This window comes from Vulpes vulpes, chromosome 12, assembly GCF_048418805.1.
Source record: "Vulpes vulpes isolate BD-2025 chromosome 12, VulVul3, whole genome shotgun sequence".
Taxonomy (NCBI): Eukaryota; Metazoa; Chordata; class Mammalia; order Carnivora; family Canidae; genus Vulpes; species Vulpes vulpes.
Window position 1 is genome coordinate 108,506,125 of NC_132791.1, and position 17,394 is coordinate 108,523,518.

The window sequence follows — 17,394 nt, forward strand, 5'->3', positions numbered from 1 at the left end:
CAAGCATACTCTTAAAATCATATTTAAAAAGGCAAATAGGAACACCCAGGTGGCTCAGCGGTTGAGCGTCTGCCTTTGGCTCAGGGTGTGATCCCAGGGTCCTGGAATAGAGTCTTTGTATCAGGCTCCCTGCATATGGAGCCTGCTTCTCCCTCTGCCTGTGTCTCTGCCTCTCTTTGTGTGTCTCTCATGAATAAATGAATAAAATAAAATCTTTTTTTAAGGCAAATAAACCAAAATAACCAAGACAATTTTGAAAAAAGGAGCAAAGGTAGAGGATAAAGGCTATCCAATTTTAGGACTTTCTATAAAGCTACAATAGTCAAGACTGTGTGGTAACGATAGACACAGACCACTTAACAGTCTAAAGTCCAGATATACTCACACAAACAAAACAAGTTAATTTTTGAGAAAGACACAAAGGCAAGTCGGTGAAGGAAAAAATAGGTTAGTTTTCCCAAGCAGTGGCATTGGGACAGAGGATCCATGTGCTAAAAAAGAAAAAGCACCTAAACCTATACCTTACATCTCTTACAAAAAGTAACTTAAAATAAACCATACATTTATTTGTAAAATGTAGAACTATAAAACTTTTAGAGGAAATGCAAGAGAGAATCTTCATGCTTTTTGTGTTTGGCAAATAATTTTAAAATGTGACCCAAGGGTACAATCTATAAATGGGAAAAAAAATGAATGAAATTTCAACAAAACAAAAACTCTTTACTTCTTCAAAAGACACTGTTAAGAAAGTCAAAATAAAAAAAACCATATGTAATTCTCGTATTTGACCAAGTATTTGTTTGTTGGATGTATAATGAACTCTCAAGACTCAACAATAGCAAATGGCCTATTAAAAAAAAAAAAAAAAAAAAAAAAAAACAAGAAAAAAAATGGGTAGACGATTTGATCAGACACTTCACCAAAGACTTATGGATAGCAAATAAGCACTTGAGTGGTACTCAACATCATAAGACACCAGGGAAATGCTAACGCACACTTATTAAAATAGATGAAGTAAAAGAAAAACTTACAATATCAGGTACTCGTGGATATGGAATAATTAGAATTCTCATTGATTGCTGGTGGGTGTGCAAAATGGTACAGCCTCTCTAGAAAAATGGTTTTGACAGTTTCTTGTAAAGTTAAACATACAATTACTTTATGACCCAGAAGTTGTATTCCTGTGTACTACTCTAGAAAAATTAAAACGTCCTGAGGCATCCTGAGAAGGTCAATAGCAGCATAATACTACATCGCAGCGCTTGCATAATGTTATAATTGTTCTATTTATTCTTAGCGATGGTTGTAAATCTCTTACTGTGCCTAATTTATAAATTAAATGTTATCATAGTTATGTTTGTATAGGAAAAACATAATAGGTAAAGACCATCTGCCCTTATTTTAAGTTACTTTTTGTAAGAGATGTAAGGTATAGGTTTAGGTGCTTTTTCTTTTTTAGTTTCAGGCATCCACTGGGAGTCTTGGGAGGGATTCCCCATGGATAAGGGGGACTGCCTTGCTACTTGGAAGAAAAAGGGAGCAAGTATTGATGCTCACACAACCTGATGAATCTAAGTGAAAAATACTGTCTCAAAAGGTTGCATGACTCTTTATACAGCATTTTGGAAAATGTAAAACTGAAGGACTGAAACTGCATTAGTGGAAGTGGATTCAATCATAGGAAAATGGTGACTAATGAAATTTTTTCTTATCAATAGATCTGTTTTGCTTCCTGATTGTGGTGATGGCTACATGAATCTATACGTGTATTAAAACTCATAGATCCACTCACACACAGAAATGTTGATTTTACAGTATGTTTATTTTTTAAGTGACATTACAATCTCTTTAATGACTGAAACTCTTATTTATACCTTTGATAGAACCAACAACACTAAAGATCATGCTAAGCACAATTTCATCGATTTCTTTTTGAATTCTCAATAGACAACCATGTGAAAATTGAAACAACTTACAGCAATTAAATACACATGAATATTTTAGCAGTATAATCAAGAAGATCATATCAGGTAAAATTTATAACAAAGTTAATTTAATATGTATTACTGTTATGAATCATTATCTTTTGGGTTGCATCGTACACAGTCCATTTAAATGACTCTAATTAGTAAGACTTTTATGGTCTACTCATTTAGAAAATTTCACCAGTATCTGCAACCATTGTTAATGTTTTTAAATCCTATTGCTCATCATGTGTAAAACTCCTATTCGTCTCTCATGCTTAGCGGCCTGGGTAAAAAGAGAAAGAATTCCTTGGAAGTAGCATAATTGAAGCATCGAGTCATTTAAGAGAAATGTTGGATTGAGTAGAAAAAAGAGTTAAAACTTAAGACATCTACTAGCCCACAATGATTTATTGCACACCTATTGCTTACAGTGTAGTGTGTTAGAAATTTTAACAGGTATGATTACAAATAATCCAAGATCTCAGATTCTCAACGAAATTCACAGAAGAGTGAGAAAAACGGAGTCCATGTGATGGCAGATGCAAATTGTGTGAGTTGTAAAGTGTTATCTGAAATACAAAGCAGGTTCTATATATACGACAATGGAAATAATTACACAATTAGGGGCACCTGGGCAGCTCAAGTGGTTAAGCATCCAACTCCTGATTTCAGCTTTGGTCATGATCTCAGGGTTCTGAGATGGAGCCCCAACACCAGCTCTGTGCTCAGCAGGGAGTCTGCTTCAGATTCTCTCTCCCTCTCCCTCAGCTCCTCCCACGTGCTCACTTGCTCTCTCTCTCTCTCTCTCTCTCTCTCTCTCAGATAATAAATGAATAAATCTTTTTAAAAGGAATTAATTACAAAATTCTATAGGTTTTTATAGAGGGAAAAATTATTTGTAACCAAAAAGACCTAGGACCTTGTTCATTGAGTTGAATAAGCTAGAAGTGAGGGCATGTCAAGGCTGCACAACATATATTTGCAGGGTCTGTAACTGAGCTGGGTGATGTATGGAACAGATGCTGAAGAAAATGAGAAATGTAGTTGGGAGAGGTTGAGTTTGAGGCATGAATCACACAGAAATGCCGGTTGGAAGCTCAGGACTGAACTCAGAGGATGAAGAGCAAAGTGCACAGAGGCTAATTAGCATAACATAGAAATATATGAGCTCACCAAGAAAATGGATAGATGAGAAAAAAGGACTGTGAACAAACACCTAAATCATACTGGTTTTAGGAGAAGAAGTTGAGATTATGGGCTGAGCAACGGCCAGTAAAGTAGGAGAACTAGGGAGGCTCATTAGAGGTAGAAGGGAAAACCATATGAATCCCCAAAGAATGCTAATGAATTCCTCTTCATAGGCTGCCATCAATGGAAGCCAATTTTTTTTTAGATAAATGAAGATAGAATAAGACTCTAGAAATTAATAACACAAAGTAAAGATGTTTTAGGATATTATACATCAAGTGTGAAAAACTACGCAAGCCTGATTCTCTTGGATATTACTTGGTCTCAAACGATGGTATGACCTCAACAGACATCTAAATTACATAAAGAATTGCCCCAGTTGTTCTTGAATAAAATATCTGTCCACGCATTGCCCCAGTATAAAGTCATTAAATTGATACCTGTAACTGTGTCTGGACAACATCAGAGCCCAGGAAGACATTGGGAGAAGCATTATTTTTAAGATGATATGCAGTCTTCTGGGGAAAATAATGAGAGGAGAAATGTAAGTAGGGCTTCTCTCCAGCTGTGACCAATTTCCCCACCCTACATTCAGACAATCAGCTTGGAACCGGCAAACTCAGATGACTTGAGCTCCCAGTAGAACTCATTGCGCAGGCATGAGAGAATAAACAATAAAGAAGTGTAAACACCTATCTCTCAGGTCATGTTTTGTTTTGTTTTTTTCCTTTTTTCTTCTGTCTCTCTCTCGATCTTTTAGGGCACATTGCTATACCATCCATAACTGATTCCTCTGAAAATCTGACTGCAAGATTTTGTAGAGTATTCTTAAGGTGCAGGATTCTGGACCTATTCTCACAAAGCTTTTCTTATTTGCTATGACCTATTCCCTAGTCACTAGGGGTAGAAATACTCACAGTTTCTGCGGGGAATTATAGGTGAGTAAGGCAGACTGGAGAAATTGGAATAGGCATCTCTCCAAGGGCCCTTGTTCCATTTTTTTTTTTCCAGTGGTCACACATGATAGTGGCCCCATGGGATGGTGGATGACATTTCACACCCAAGAAAACAGATAACAAAATTAGTTCCCCTCTTATGCTACACCAGCCTCTTCCCCCAGGACTTGACCACTCCAAGACAATAAAATACCCTCATGGAAACAAGCTAAGTGGATTGTCCTGGTGTGCGTTTTCGTTTCATTTTAGCGAAGTTTTATTCTACTGCTATGGAGACCTGACTTAAGGGTATTGAAAAAATGCTAAATAATAATCAGGCCGAGAAAAAGAAATGGATTTTCCCAGCATAGTAGGTATAGAGAGAACAGGCTTAATTATTGATTCTCATTCCTGCCTTGTTCACACCTCGGCTCACATTCAAATAACTTGAGAGAGAAAAGAGTTCAGAATCTAGTAAAGCAGAAATTATTCTAAGGCTGTTAGGTGTCAATTCTATACTTCCTTTAATTTGGAAATGTATTTCTATGTGCTTGTACTAGATCAATAAAGAAAATATGGGAAGAAAACTTATCAATATATATTCTAACTGCTGAAGTTGTAGTTTGCCAGATAGAAGATTAAGCAAAGGAGGAGTCAGAAAGCCTGGCCTATGGGAAATTCTTAAGCCACTTGTCTATAGGATTTTTGGTTTAGAACATGTGCCTTTAACTACCAATTAGAAACCTCCAGGAAGTCTCAGGGGGGAGACATGGCATGGATTTTGCTTTAGTATTTTGTAACAGGGAGCTTTGAATCCCTCTAACTTTTTGCTAAAGAGACTGTATTAAAAATTGAAGTCTTTCAAATTTATTCAACTAGTTTCAACTATCTCGTGCTATGTAAGGGTCAAATCCAAGGAGTTCATTTGGATGGGGGAAAAAAAAAACGTCCAAAAGACATATCACCTTTTCTACTTTCAACATAAAATAGATTCAGGCTTTTCAGTGAAAAAAAAAAAAAGAATTAAAAGCCTGAGCTATATGAATAATAGGAACATGTTTGTAATTGTTTCACAAGCTTGGCTTTCAAGATGTTTCTACAGAAGCTCAGTGAAAAAGAGAGTTGAAGCAATTATGCATTCAATCTGGATGTCAGCTGAAGTCATCCTGTCCTTTGAGACTTACATGAAATTAATATCACCACTATGCACATCTTAAATGAGAAGCTCAATATCCACTCTAAGATTTTGACACACACCTTAAATGTACCATCTCATGGTTATCTGTATTTTTAATTAATTATTCGCATTGAACTTGTGTCTCCCCTCCCGACCTGACATGACTATTCTTTTCTTATTGTCCAATGCTACCTCATATACCAGCCCAGTCCCTTTATTTCCTAAAACTCTCTCCTTAAAAGACATTTCTGGAGCACCTGGTGGCTCAGTCAGTTAAGCATCTGCTTTCGACTCAGGTCATAATCCTAAGGTACTGGCTGCATGCTCGAGTCCATGTTCAGCAGGCAGTCTGCTTCTCCCTCTCCCTCTGCCCCTCCCTCCCACTCATGTGGACTCTCTCTCTCTCTCTCTCTTTTTCTGTCTCTCAAATAAATACATACAAATCTACTTTTAAAAAGATGTTTCTGTGGAACAAATGGTTATTGAATTGCAGCAATTTACAAAATTAAATTGAAAATTCTTCCAGTCATCCCTACCACCAGTAAATGTTCATTGTCCAACCTACCTCCTTTTCTTTCTTTCTCTTTCATTCTTTCTTTCTTTCTTTCTTTCTTTCTTTCTTTCTTTCTTCTCTCTCCTTTTTCTTTCTTTCAACAAAAAGTTTGTTTCTCTTGATCCCCATAACCTATTTATCCCACTCTCTACTCATGTCCCCTCTGTCAACCACCAGTTTATTCTCTGTATTTTTTAGTCTGGCTCCATTGTTTGTTTGATCATTTATTTTTTTTCCTTTAGATTCTACATATAAGTAAAATCATGCAGTATTTATCTCTTTCTGTCTGACTTATTTCATTTCACTTAATACCCTCTAGATCCATCCATGTTGTCATGAATGGCAAGATTTCATTCTTTTTTATGGCTGAATAATATCCCATCATGTTTGTGTATATATCTTCTTTATGCTTCTTTATCCATTCATCTACATCTTGGACACTTGAGTTACTTCCATATCTTGGCTACTGTAAATAATGCTACAATAAACATAGGGGTACATATATATCTTTTTGAATTGATGTTTTCATTTTCTTCAGGTAAATACCCAGAAGTGAAATTACTGGGTTGTATGTTATTTTTATTTTTAACTTTTTGAGGATCAATATATTGTTTTCCACAGTGGCTGCACCAATTTATATTCCCACCAACAGGGCACAAGGGTTCCCTTTCTCCATGTCCTTGCCAACACTTGTTATTCCTTGTCTTTTTTATATAAGCCATTCCGGCTGATGTGAAGTGATATCTTATTGTGGTTTTGATTTGCATTTCCCTGATGATGAGTGATGTTGAGCATCTTTTCGTGTAGCTGTTAGCCATCTGTATGCCTGTTCAGGTCCTCTGCCTATTTTTAATCAGATTATTTGAGTTTTTTGGTGTTGAGTTGTATGAGTTCTTTAGGTATTCTGTATATAATCCCCTTATCAGATTTTTTTTTTCATTTGCAAAAATCTTTTCCCATTCAGTAGGTTGCCTTCATTGTCCAACTTTTCTTCGTAAAATTCTTCCTATATACATCTGAACTTCTCTCCATTTGCATGGCCCTGTCTCCAGGTATCAGGACTATCCCCTACCCCTTACTTTTTGTTTCTTCAAATAAGTATTAGTTTTCATGCCAAACAATTAACTCTCTCTTCATTCCATGGCCCTTTCCAGAGTTTCTTAGAGCTTCATCTTTCATGCATATGAGCAAGGTATTCCCTTTTAGGAAAAATCCATGTCACTCCCCTAGGAGACAAAATATCAGTTATCTCTTGTGATTTTTAATTTTTTTCTATGTTACATATAATCAAAGCAAACCACAAAGTCAAGAATACCTCAATGTCTACATATTTTAGACCCTTACAGTAGTGTCAATTTACCCAATGATGCTCTAACTCTTCCTTGAATATTTTATGCTGATGGCCAACCTTCAACAGCCAACTGTGGTCACTTGGCCCATGAAAATGATATTGAAGTTCATGTGAGCTCCTATTAAATACAAATTATTAAACATGTGATCTTTTCTGAAAAAATAAGCAGATAAAAATCTATTTATATGAGGTATATAACAGGGAGTAGAGTTTTTTTTTTTTTACGATTTTATTTATGTATTCATGAGAGACAGAGAGAGAGAGAGAGAGAGAGAGAGGCAGAGACACAGGTAGAGGCAGAAGCAGGCTCCATGCAGGGAGCATGACGTGGGACTCGATCCCAGGTCTCCAGGATCACACCCTGGGCTGAAGGCGGCGCTAAACCGCTGAGCCATCTGGGCTGCCTGGGAGTAGAGTTTTCATTTGCTGGAGAAAAAGAATATTTCTCACTCTGTCTTCAGTTCTCTATGATTATGGTTATATTGGGACAAAGAGCCTTGAGAAATAGTCCAGGTCCTTCCTCAGCCCCTTTCCCTACAGCATGACTGCTTTGCAAATTCTTAGTATTTGAAGAGAGCTTACAGGATACCAAATCTTATCTTTTATGGGATTTCTTACAAAATATTTTATAGACTCTTATTAGAAAAATTGCAGTAGTATATTTGGGAAATATTAGATATTAGAAAGTAAGATATATGTGAGTATAAGACAGTACAATGTCTTGCACATATTATATGAGTGCAGCAAATTAAATGTTAATTTCTTCCCACCTTTTCCCTTACCTCATACTGAGATGAACATTCCTCTTTTGAACTTCCATTCATTAAACACAGTTCTATCAAATAAAGAAAAAAGAGAATGTATATTTCCTCTTAGACACAAGAACACTTAAGATGCTTAAAAGACAACTGTGTCCCCTATAGGGTTCCTTCAACATTGTTTCACTCCCTTGACTCTCCTAATTTTTCAACTCTGTGTTTCTTGAATCCTAGGACTCACAAAGAAAAAATCTTTACACTTTGTCTGACCAGCACACAGTACAGTGAGGATAGCCTCTGCTTTGTGTTGACAATCAATTAGCATGCTGCCCCCCATCTTGTTCTTGCTTCTTTAGTATCCATGTCACATTGTTAGCCTAATCTCGAAAATTGAAGCCAACCAAATGTAGAGGTATGTATAAATTCTTTTATTTTTATTTTTTGATGGATTGTGGTCAGGCCGTATTTCCTCCATTCTGTATTTAATGCACCACTTCTTTGAAGTACAGGAATGAACGTACATATGTATATACTATATATAAATATATATATTTTTAAGTAATATATATACTGTGAAGTTTACCCCCATAAATCCAACCTGTCAAGATCTCTTAGACTTTTATTACCCAGATTTTGAGTTATTTCAGCTCTAATTTACCCAAATCTATGCCTTTTTCTTAAAATGCCTATAGGATATTAGAAATATCATAATCAGCAAGATGGTCAACAGCAGTTTTATGACATGCTGTCTTAAAATATACAAGGATTTGTTTTAATCATGTAGAGTAAGACTCACAGACATGGAAATGACTGTCATGAAGGAAGAAGTTGATACTCACAGATCTCTGAAAGCAAGAGGCACAGCATGTCAGGCAGAGCCACACAGAGAAGTACCAGAATCACTCAGGAGGGAGGGGAAAGCATGGAGGTGAGCCTTTAGTGAGCTTATTGTGGGAAGTAATAAACAAGCAAGGCAGGGTAAACAGGGTAGGCAGGCTTAGGATTGTCTAGTTGGAATAATTACCATGTGTTCTGGGAAAAAGGGGTGGTCTGTCTAGTACTTAGCCCTGTGGTGACACAGGCAAGTGGATAGTGTCCCAGACTGAAGGCGCCTGATAGAAGAAGGCAGGTGGGGATATAGGCTCTGAATCCACTGGTTTGCATTTGGAGAGGCCACTCTCTTGAAAGTGTTTGGTATCTCAAGAAATTAGCTAACCTTTGGGAGGGGTAGTCTCCTCCCAGTTGGCGAGGTCTCAGATGCCAGAGCATTAAGAATGTAGAAAATGAGAAAATACAGTTAATCCACACGCCACTAAGGACTTATATTTGAGTTATCTAAAATAGCCACTGGGAAAACAGAAGCTTCCCTCACACTGTGCTGTACACCACCAGGCGCTGTCTCAGGTACTTGCTATAAACTAGCTTTAATATTCATTATTTCCACATAAGGTAAGTTTCTTCAATTAAAGATGGACAAAAATAAAGCAACTTGTTCAAGACCCACAAATGTAATAGTGGAACCAAGCCCATCTGGCTCACAAACCCAAACTCCTTCTTTTGAACGGCCTCAACCATGCACAGTCTGGTCTGGATGCAGTTACTCAACCAACATAAATCTGATAACGTGATACCTAGCCCATATTTGCCATATTATCCAAAAGGATATCAAAATACATTTTACCAAAAATCTAGTTGCAAGTAAAAATGCACCAAACATAAAGCCCTACTTTATCACCTTCTCTTTTAATTTCCTAACTTTTTAAAAAGCGACTAAAATTGGTATAACTATTTTTTTTAATGACGAAGAATTCTTAGTAACCAGTTCAAGCTTTATTCAAATTGTAATTCAAATTGTCTCCTCTGCTAAACACTTATATTATATATATAGTTTAATATCCACCTTTTTCTGTAAAAAAATAGGAAAAGGTTTGTTTATCTCAAGCAGTTTCTGGCATGGTTCCATTCTTCAAAATACATCATGACTGAAGCCTGAATTGTTTCTACCATTTTTTTTCTATACCCTAGGATGTAAGTTGTTTATACCAAGCAACTTGAACACAATTATGCAGCCAGTTGTTCTATTGGCATTATGGTTTTCCTCTCATTTCTTTGCCTCTGTTCCTCTTTTGATTTAGGTTTTATTTTCTAATTATAAAAGAATAGAGTTATTTTTTTAAAGATTTTATTTATTTATTCATGAGAGACACAGGGAGGGAGAGAGAGGCAGAGACACAAGCAGAGGGAGAAGCAGGCTCCATGCAGGGAGCCCGACGTGGGACTCGATCCTGAGTCTCCAAGATCAGGCACTGGGCGGAAGGCGGAGCTAAACTGCTGAACCACCGGGCTGCCCAAGAATACAGTTAAATAGTAAAGAATATAGTGGACTCTAATAGGGTGGGCTCTCAAATTTTGCTATCAAGTATTATGTTAGCTGTTGATTCTGGATAGGTATCATTTTGCAACTAAGGGCTTAATCTTCTAAACCTAGTTCCTTTAATGTGTTTATGCTTTTATAAAAAAATAATAATAATATTAAGGCATATTGATTGTCATCAAACATTTTACAACATCTTTTGAGATTAGTTTTTGTCATATTGGACTTAGAGATATGGCATATTATAATCACATCTCTCCTGGTAATATATCAGCCTTTCAATCTTAGTACAAATCCTACTTAGTCATGGATGATTATTTGAAGATAACTTCAATTTGATTTGCTAATAGTTCGAGAATTTTGCATCAATATTTGTCAGTGAACTCGTTTATAGAATTTGGGGGCTTTATTTGTTTTTTGCTTTTTTGTTTTTTTTCCTTCCTGATAGGTGGGAGCTTTCTTGTACTGGTCTTTTTGTGATATTCAAGCTTAAGAAAATGAAGTGGATAACAATCTGTCATTTTCAATGCTTTAGAACAGTTTATGTAGCATGGGAATTGCCTTCTCTTTGAAATTCCAGCAGCAAAATCATTTGATCATGAATCTGTTATTGAGGACTTTTGATAATTTGTTTTATGTGATTGCTCTAATCAAATTTTCTGCTTTTCCTTAATTTAATGTTGGCCATTGATCTTTTTCCTATACACATCTATTTAATGTAGTTTTTTAAAGATTTTTATTATTTATTTATTCATGAGAGACAGAGAGACAAGCAGAGACACAGGCAGAGGGAGAAGCACACTCCACGCAAAAAGCCCCATGTGGGACTCGATCCTAGGACTCCAGGATCACGCCCTGGGCTGAAGGCAGGCACTAAACTGTTGAACCACCCAGGGATCCCAATTTAATGTAGTTTTTAAGTTAGTGTAATGTGTATATAATATTTCCTAGAATTAAAAATGAATCTCTTATTATGTCCCTATTTAAAACATTTTTTTAAAAAATTTTCTTTCTTTTGTAATGATGAGATTAGCTTTTTGTCATTTTCATTCACATTGCAATGTTGTGTTTAAATAAACAATTCTCGGATTTACTAATAAAATATATTTTTTGTTTTTAACTCATTAAAAATCTCTCTTTATATTTATTACATGATCTCCATTTTTTTAGGTTTATTTTGTGGTTATTTTCTAACATATTGAGTTGATTGTTAAATTCCTTTATTTTATTATTATTTTAATAATGAAAGTATTTAAGATGATTGCCTCTGAGAATTAACTTTTGGTGCCTCACACTACAATAATAAGCAATTTTTAAATTTCCATTATTTTCTAAATAATCTATTATCGTAATTTTAATTTCTTTTTTATCCTAATAAGTTTCCTAAAGAATGTTTTAAATTATCAAATTGGGTCTTATTTTTGTTTTTTAAACTTTGGTTATTAATTTGCAGTTTGTTATATATTTTTTAAAGATTTTATTTATTTATTCATGAGAAACACACAAAGAGAGATGCAGAGACATAGGCAGAGGGAGAAGCAGGCTCCCCTCAAGGGGCCCAATGCGAGACTCGATCTCAGGACCCTGGGATCATGTCCTGAGCCGAAAGCAGAAGCTCAACCACTGAGCCACCTGGGTGCCCCTACAGTATGTTATATTGTGACATGACATTTTCCTGCTCAATTTCTGATTTAAGAGTTTTATTTATGACCTGGAACTTAATCAATTTTTATTGTTCAATGAAATTTGAAAATGAAATATATGCCCTGAGTGTCGCATGCAAAGTTCAATCTATCCATGAGTTCAAATTTATTATATTAAAATTATCTAGGTTTTCAAGAAATAGTTGAGTGTTTCCTGTAACAATCATATTCTCATCAACTTCTTTTTTATCCATTTAACTTCTTATTTATTCATTTAACAAGTGAGCCTGGCACCTTTTCAGTGCCAGCTTCACTTCTAGGTACTAAGGACACAGTAGTGACACACTGTGGGAACACTTCTAAGGGCAGGAGTTAAACACTGAGGCACTGAGGAAGCTAAATGAATAATCTAAGGTTGTATGGTAAGAGATACAGGAGTCCTTTCTATGCAAATATATACATATATATGCCCCACTTCTTAAATGTACATGGTAGTGTTTCCATAAATACTGTGATTTCTGTACACCCTGATTTATACTTTATCATTTTTACTTTTTTAAAGATTTTATTTATTTATTTATTTGAGAGAGTGAAAGAGAGCATGAGAAGGAGGAGGGTAGAGGGAGAAGAAGACTCCCAGCTGAGTGGAGAGCCTGATGTGGGACTCCATCCTCAGAGTCTGGGATCATGACCTGAGCCAAAGAAGGCAGATGCTTAACCAACTGAGCCACCCAGGCACCCCATCATTTTTTTAATTCTAGTTTTAGTACATCTTATTTTATTGTGTCTTCATGAACCTTGAGTGGAAAAAACTGGCACCATCATCCAGACATTTTTAAATGACTTCAGCTCTCCCTTAATTATGTGTGGCTTATCCTTTTATAGTTTTATGATTTTTTCCCTTAACAGAGAAGTTGTAGGTGAGCCATTTTGCTTCCCCCCCCCCCCCCCCACACACACACACTGCCTGTATACCTTACACCATCTTCCTCAAACACCTCTTGCACACACTGCAGGTCCTCGAGGCTCCAGCCCTTACTCCAGTCAAGGCTCCAGCCACCAGTCAGTCCTAAGAAGGTGCACTGCGATGCTGTGCCCTCTCCCCTCTGTCCTGCATCTACAGTGATGGCTGTGGTAGCTGGCTTGGTTCTCGCCCAGGCACAACCCAGAAGTGTAGAGAATGAACACCCAGGACACCACCCTCCAAACCCAAAGGGTGGGAACTGATGGAAAATATGTTCACCTTTCATTTCGAGGTCAGACAGATATGAGACCCACCTCAAAAGTCTCCTCAGAAGCTTCCATGGGCTCCTGCATCATGACCAACTCTAATGTGTCCCTGTATGGACTTTTCCCTCCTTCCCTGTTTGAATCCCTCTGCCCCAAGCTTGCTCGTAGGGATGGCTTCTAAATGTGCTACCTGTCCCCAAGCCTTCGTTTCCAGCATTGCTTTTTGGAAAACCCAGGCTGAGGACTCAAACACCTTTCTTGCTCACCTTACTCTACACACAGCTTTTAAATTTCTTTATGTTTTTTTAAAGTATCTTTCTCACATCTTTGTCTTATTCTAACATTTAGGCTACCTAACATTATTCCTATAGCCTGGTGCTGTTCTTTTGTATTCTCTTGATGTTTATTCTCCTCCTTCAATATTTAATATATGTCCTTTTAAAATATGAACTTGACTTTCAGCTATATTAGTTCCTTTAGATTCATATCCTTTTTTCCTTTATCATTAGAATAATTTCTGATTATGTGGGGCTTATTCTCCAAGTGCTCAGACCATCTTATCTCTCCCAAGCTTTGTTATCTTTCAAGTCTCTTTTCCTGGGATCACACGCCCACACACATGATCTGATTATTTTTAACTTCCCTGTTCTGAAGTTACCTCTGTGTCTTTCCAGGCTTTCATGAATATCACAAGATTACTTTCTCCAAGGTCCTTGCTCCTTTCACAACAGTACCAGTTTTGCCTCAGTGGACAGAATTAAATCGATGCAACCATTTTCTCCTTGTGACTTTCTTTACCATTTAAAATACAAAATAGAAGTAAGTCGTGTCATGTCTTTAACAAGTTGCTCCACTTGTGAGAGATTCAGACTCTCAAGCACTGCCTGAATAGTCACAATAGCCCATTAGGTCAGTATCTTTCCCCTGGGAGTTCTGTACTACGTTTAAGGTACTCTATAGGGTGAGTTTAGAGCGTCTATAACACTCCTCTGCCATTAAAAGACTTCTATCCATTTCAGCTTTTAGTCCATATTCAAATATGTGTCATTATGCTCCAATTGTAGGTTGAAGATTGCTACTGATACGCGTATCTTTCTTTACATGGTGCTCTTCCTCTGCAATTTCTATTAGATTAATTTTCTTTTCTGCAAGGTGTTCCCCCTCTATTATTACACTGTAGCCATCTCAAATCCCTCTCAATCTCAGTACTACTTTAATGAGATCATATATATGGGTGTATCTATATATATAACTTTGTATATGCATTATGTACAAATTATTCATGTTAATATATATATATATATAACCTTGTATGTATATTGCTTTTTACTGAAATAGACAGCCATATTTTATTATTGACAATGTTCAGAGTCTGACATGTAGATACCTGAGGTCCATTGATATTATTCCTCTTATATTTACTATTTTCTCATTGTTTTTCCCCCTGAGGCACACATTTTCTTTTCCATGGTATTAATCAGTTGAATCTGGGCCTTCCTCTGCTTTTTTCATAAAATATTTATTTTTTAAAATTTTGATCACATTGGTGAGTATGTTTCCAGTCTCTTCCAGGTGTTTGAGTAAAGTTCTCCATCATTTCCTCAAGGGAACATTATTCTTTTATAATGAGCCATGATTCAGAAAACCAATTTTTTTCCTTATTATTAGTGTAGTCAGTAGATTATTTCTCATATCCTCCTTCTAGTAATAATAAAAATAACAACTACAGTTATAAGTAATTGAATTTCTTTGATGCACCAGACTTAATTTTTTTTATGTACATTATATCTAATCTTCATAACAACCATGATAGATGAGGACCCCTGACCCCTTTTCCCAGCTAAGAAGACTGAGTTTTCCTAACTAGTGTGTGGTGGATCCACTATTCACCCTAAGTTAGTCTGATTCCAAATCTTTTTCTCTTCTCGCGACTGCAATGTATGTGCGGATTATGCTTCTAAAGTTGTTGTAATGTCCCTTGGTTGCTATTATCACTAGGAAGAGAGAAAAGAAAAAAAATTAAAGCCTAGTTGTTCGGTATCTCATCAGATATTCAGATTCAATACCTGAATTCAAAGACATTTTCTATTTTTCTTTTAACTCTACTTTTTTCCGTCACGAAACAGATGAAATAAGTAGTACTCTGAGAATTTGGTGATGTAAGTGCACAGGAAAGCAGCACACTTTGTACTTTGCCATGTTCTATGTACATTGGCCATTCCTGTGGTGCTCACCATTATACGTCTTGTCCTCTTGGACCCATAGTGGAATTGCCCTGAGCAGCATAGGATTGCTGTTTCTGCATGCATCATGCCTTGGTACTCTATAAGAAGCTTCCCAAAACTCCTAGGGAACTCTTTTGTATATTTAGTGCCCAGTGGTGGAAGTATAGACAAAGATACACCACAAATGAGTTAATTAAGAGGAAAAATAGTTGAATATTATGAAATGATGTTTAAATGGAAGAACCGAAGTGCTTGGATGGCTCAGTTGGTTAAGTGTCCGACTCTTAATTTCGACTCAGGTCATGATCTCAGGTTGTGAGATCCATCCCCATGTTGAGCTCTGAGCTGGGCATAGAACCTGTTTTAGATTCTTTCCCTCACCCTTTGTTCCTCTCCTTCTCCCTTCCTCTCTAAAAAGAAGAAGGAAGAAGAAGAAGGAAGAAGAAGAAGAAGAAGAAGAAGAAGAAGAAGAAGAAGAAGAAGAAGAAGAAGAAGAAAAGAGAAGAAGATCTTATAGTTTTATTCTTCCTACCTACTTGAAAGTTGAGGAAGTGACGGAGAATTATACTCTTACCTAAATGAGTGTCATTATTACTTCAAAATTCATTGACCTCATTTTTCCAGGAGTCCAGAGTCTGACACTGAATGATGTCTACACTGTTAAACTGAGCCCTCTTGTCAAGTTGATACCAAAAGTCAAAGAACCTTGATTCTTCTTATGGAACAGATTTTTTTTCTTTTGAATAATGTTTAGTTTTATTTTACAATTATGTACCCCCACTGTAGACTATTTTAAAGGTACATCAGTTTATGCAAAAAAATAAAAATAAAACCCTTGCAATCTCACCTCCAAAATATAACCACATATGATTTCTTTATGTCCCTTTCTTTCTAATAATTCTTCCAGGATAAAATATGGCTCATGCTTAGATCAGAACAAGTTTTCATGTTCTTTTTCATCTAAAGAGACAGTTATTCCCAACCCACTCTATGTTTCCAGAGACTTTTAAGTTTATATTAAAATTCCAGTTAGTTAACATAGTGTAATATTAGTTTCAGGTGTACAATATAGCAATTCAATACTCCCATACATCAGTCTGTGCTCATCACAAATGCACTTCTTAATCCCCATCAACTATTCACCCCATTCCCCACTCATCTCCTTTTTTCTGTGGAACAGATTTAAAGGGATTTCCATGTGATTCTAAGTTTCACTGGTTACTAGTTCCATGTTCTTCAGAAAATTACTTAGACTTTCTGTGCCTCAACTTCTTTACCTTCTACAGAGCTGGACTTTAATGTCCACAGCTACCATGTAAGTCCACAGCCTCCTTAGAGTCTTAAATGTCAATGAATTGTGTTGTTTGCAAATCTGTGAAGATTTCTGTGATGCTCTAAAAATCTCTGTAAACTTCATATCTCTTGCTGCATTGCCACTATGATGGTGAAATCCTCCACTGGGCAATTACTTGTTTTGGGCAAGTATCTATATGGCCCCAGACCTTGGTCCCTCTGTCTCTGAAATGTTTGCTTATTGTCTTTTGCAGGATCTGCCTTCTTTGTCTTGTGAGAGCAAATTCTTGACAGCCAATAAACAAGTTATTGGTTTACTTTTCTTTCCAAAGAAAAGTGAAGTTAAATTTTTGTTTTCCAGGTAAAACTGGAAAATATATCTAAAAGAGACTAAGAAAATTTCCTAAGGTCATATAGTGACCCACGTAAGAAAGCCAGGCAAACTCAAGTCTTCTACCCACTAAATAATCTGTTTTTAACCTCTACACTGTTATTCCTGTGGTAAATATATATTTACAAATATGTTTATTTTTTTAAATGCAAATGGCATACTGCAAAGCAGATAAAGTTTAGAGGAAAATCAGGGTTTTAGGAGAATACTGGAATAAGATTTGGGACAATCTACATGGAACTTTGCACAAAGTTGCGGGTAGGATGATGTAGATCCTGGAGTTCTAAGGAAGAAGATTACAAGGGAAGA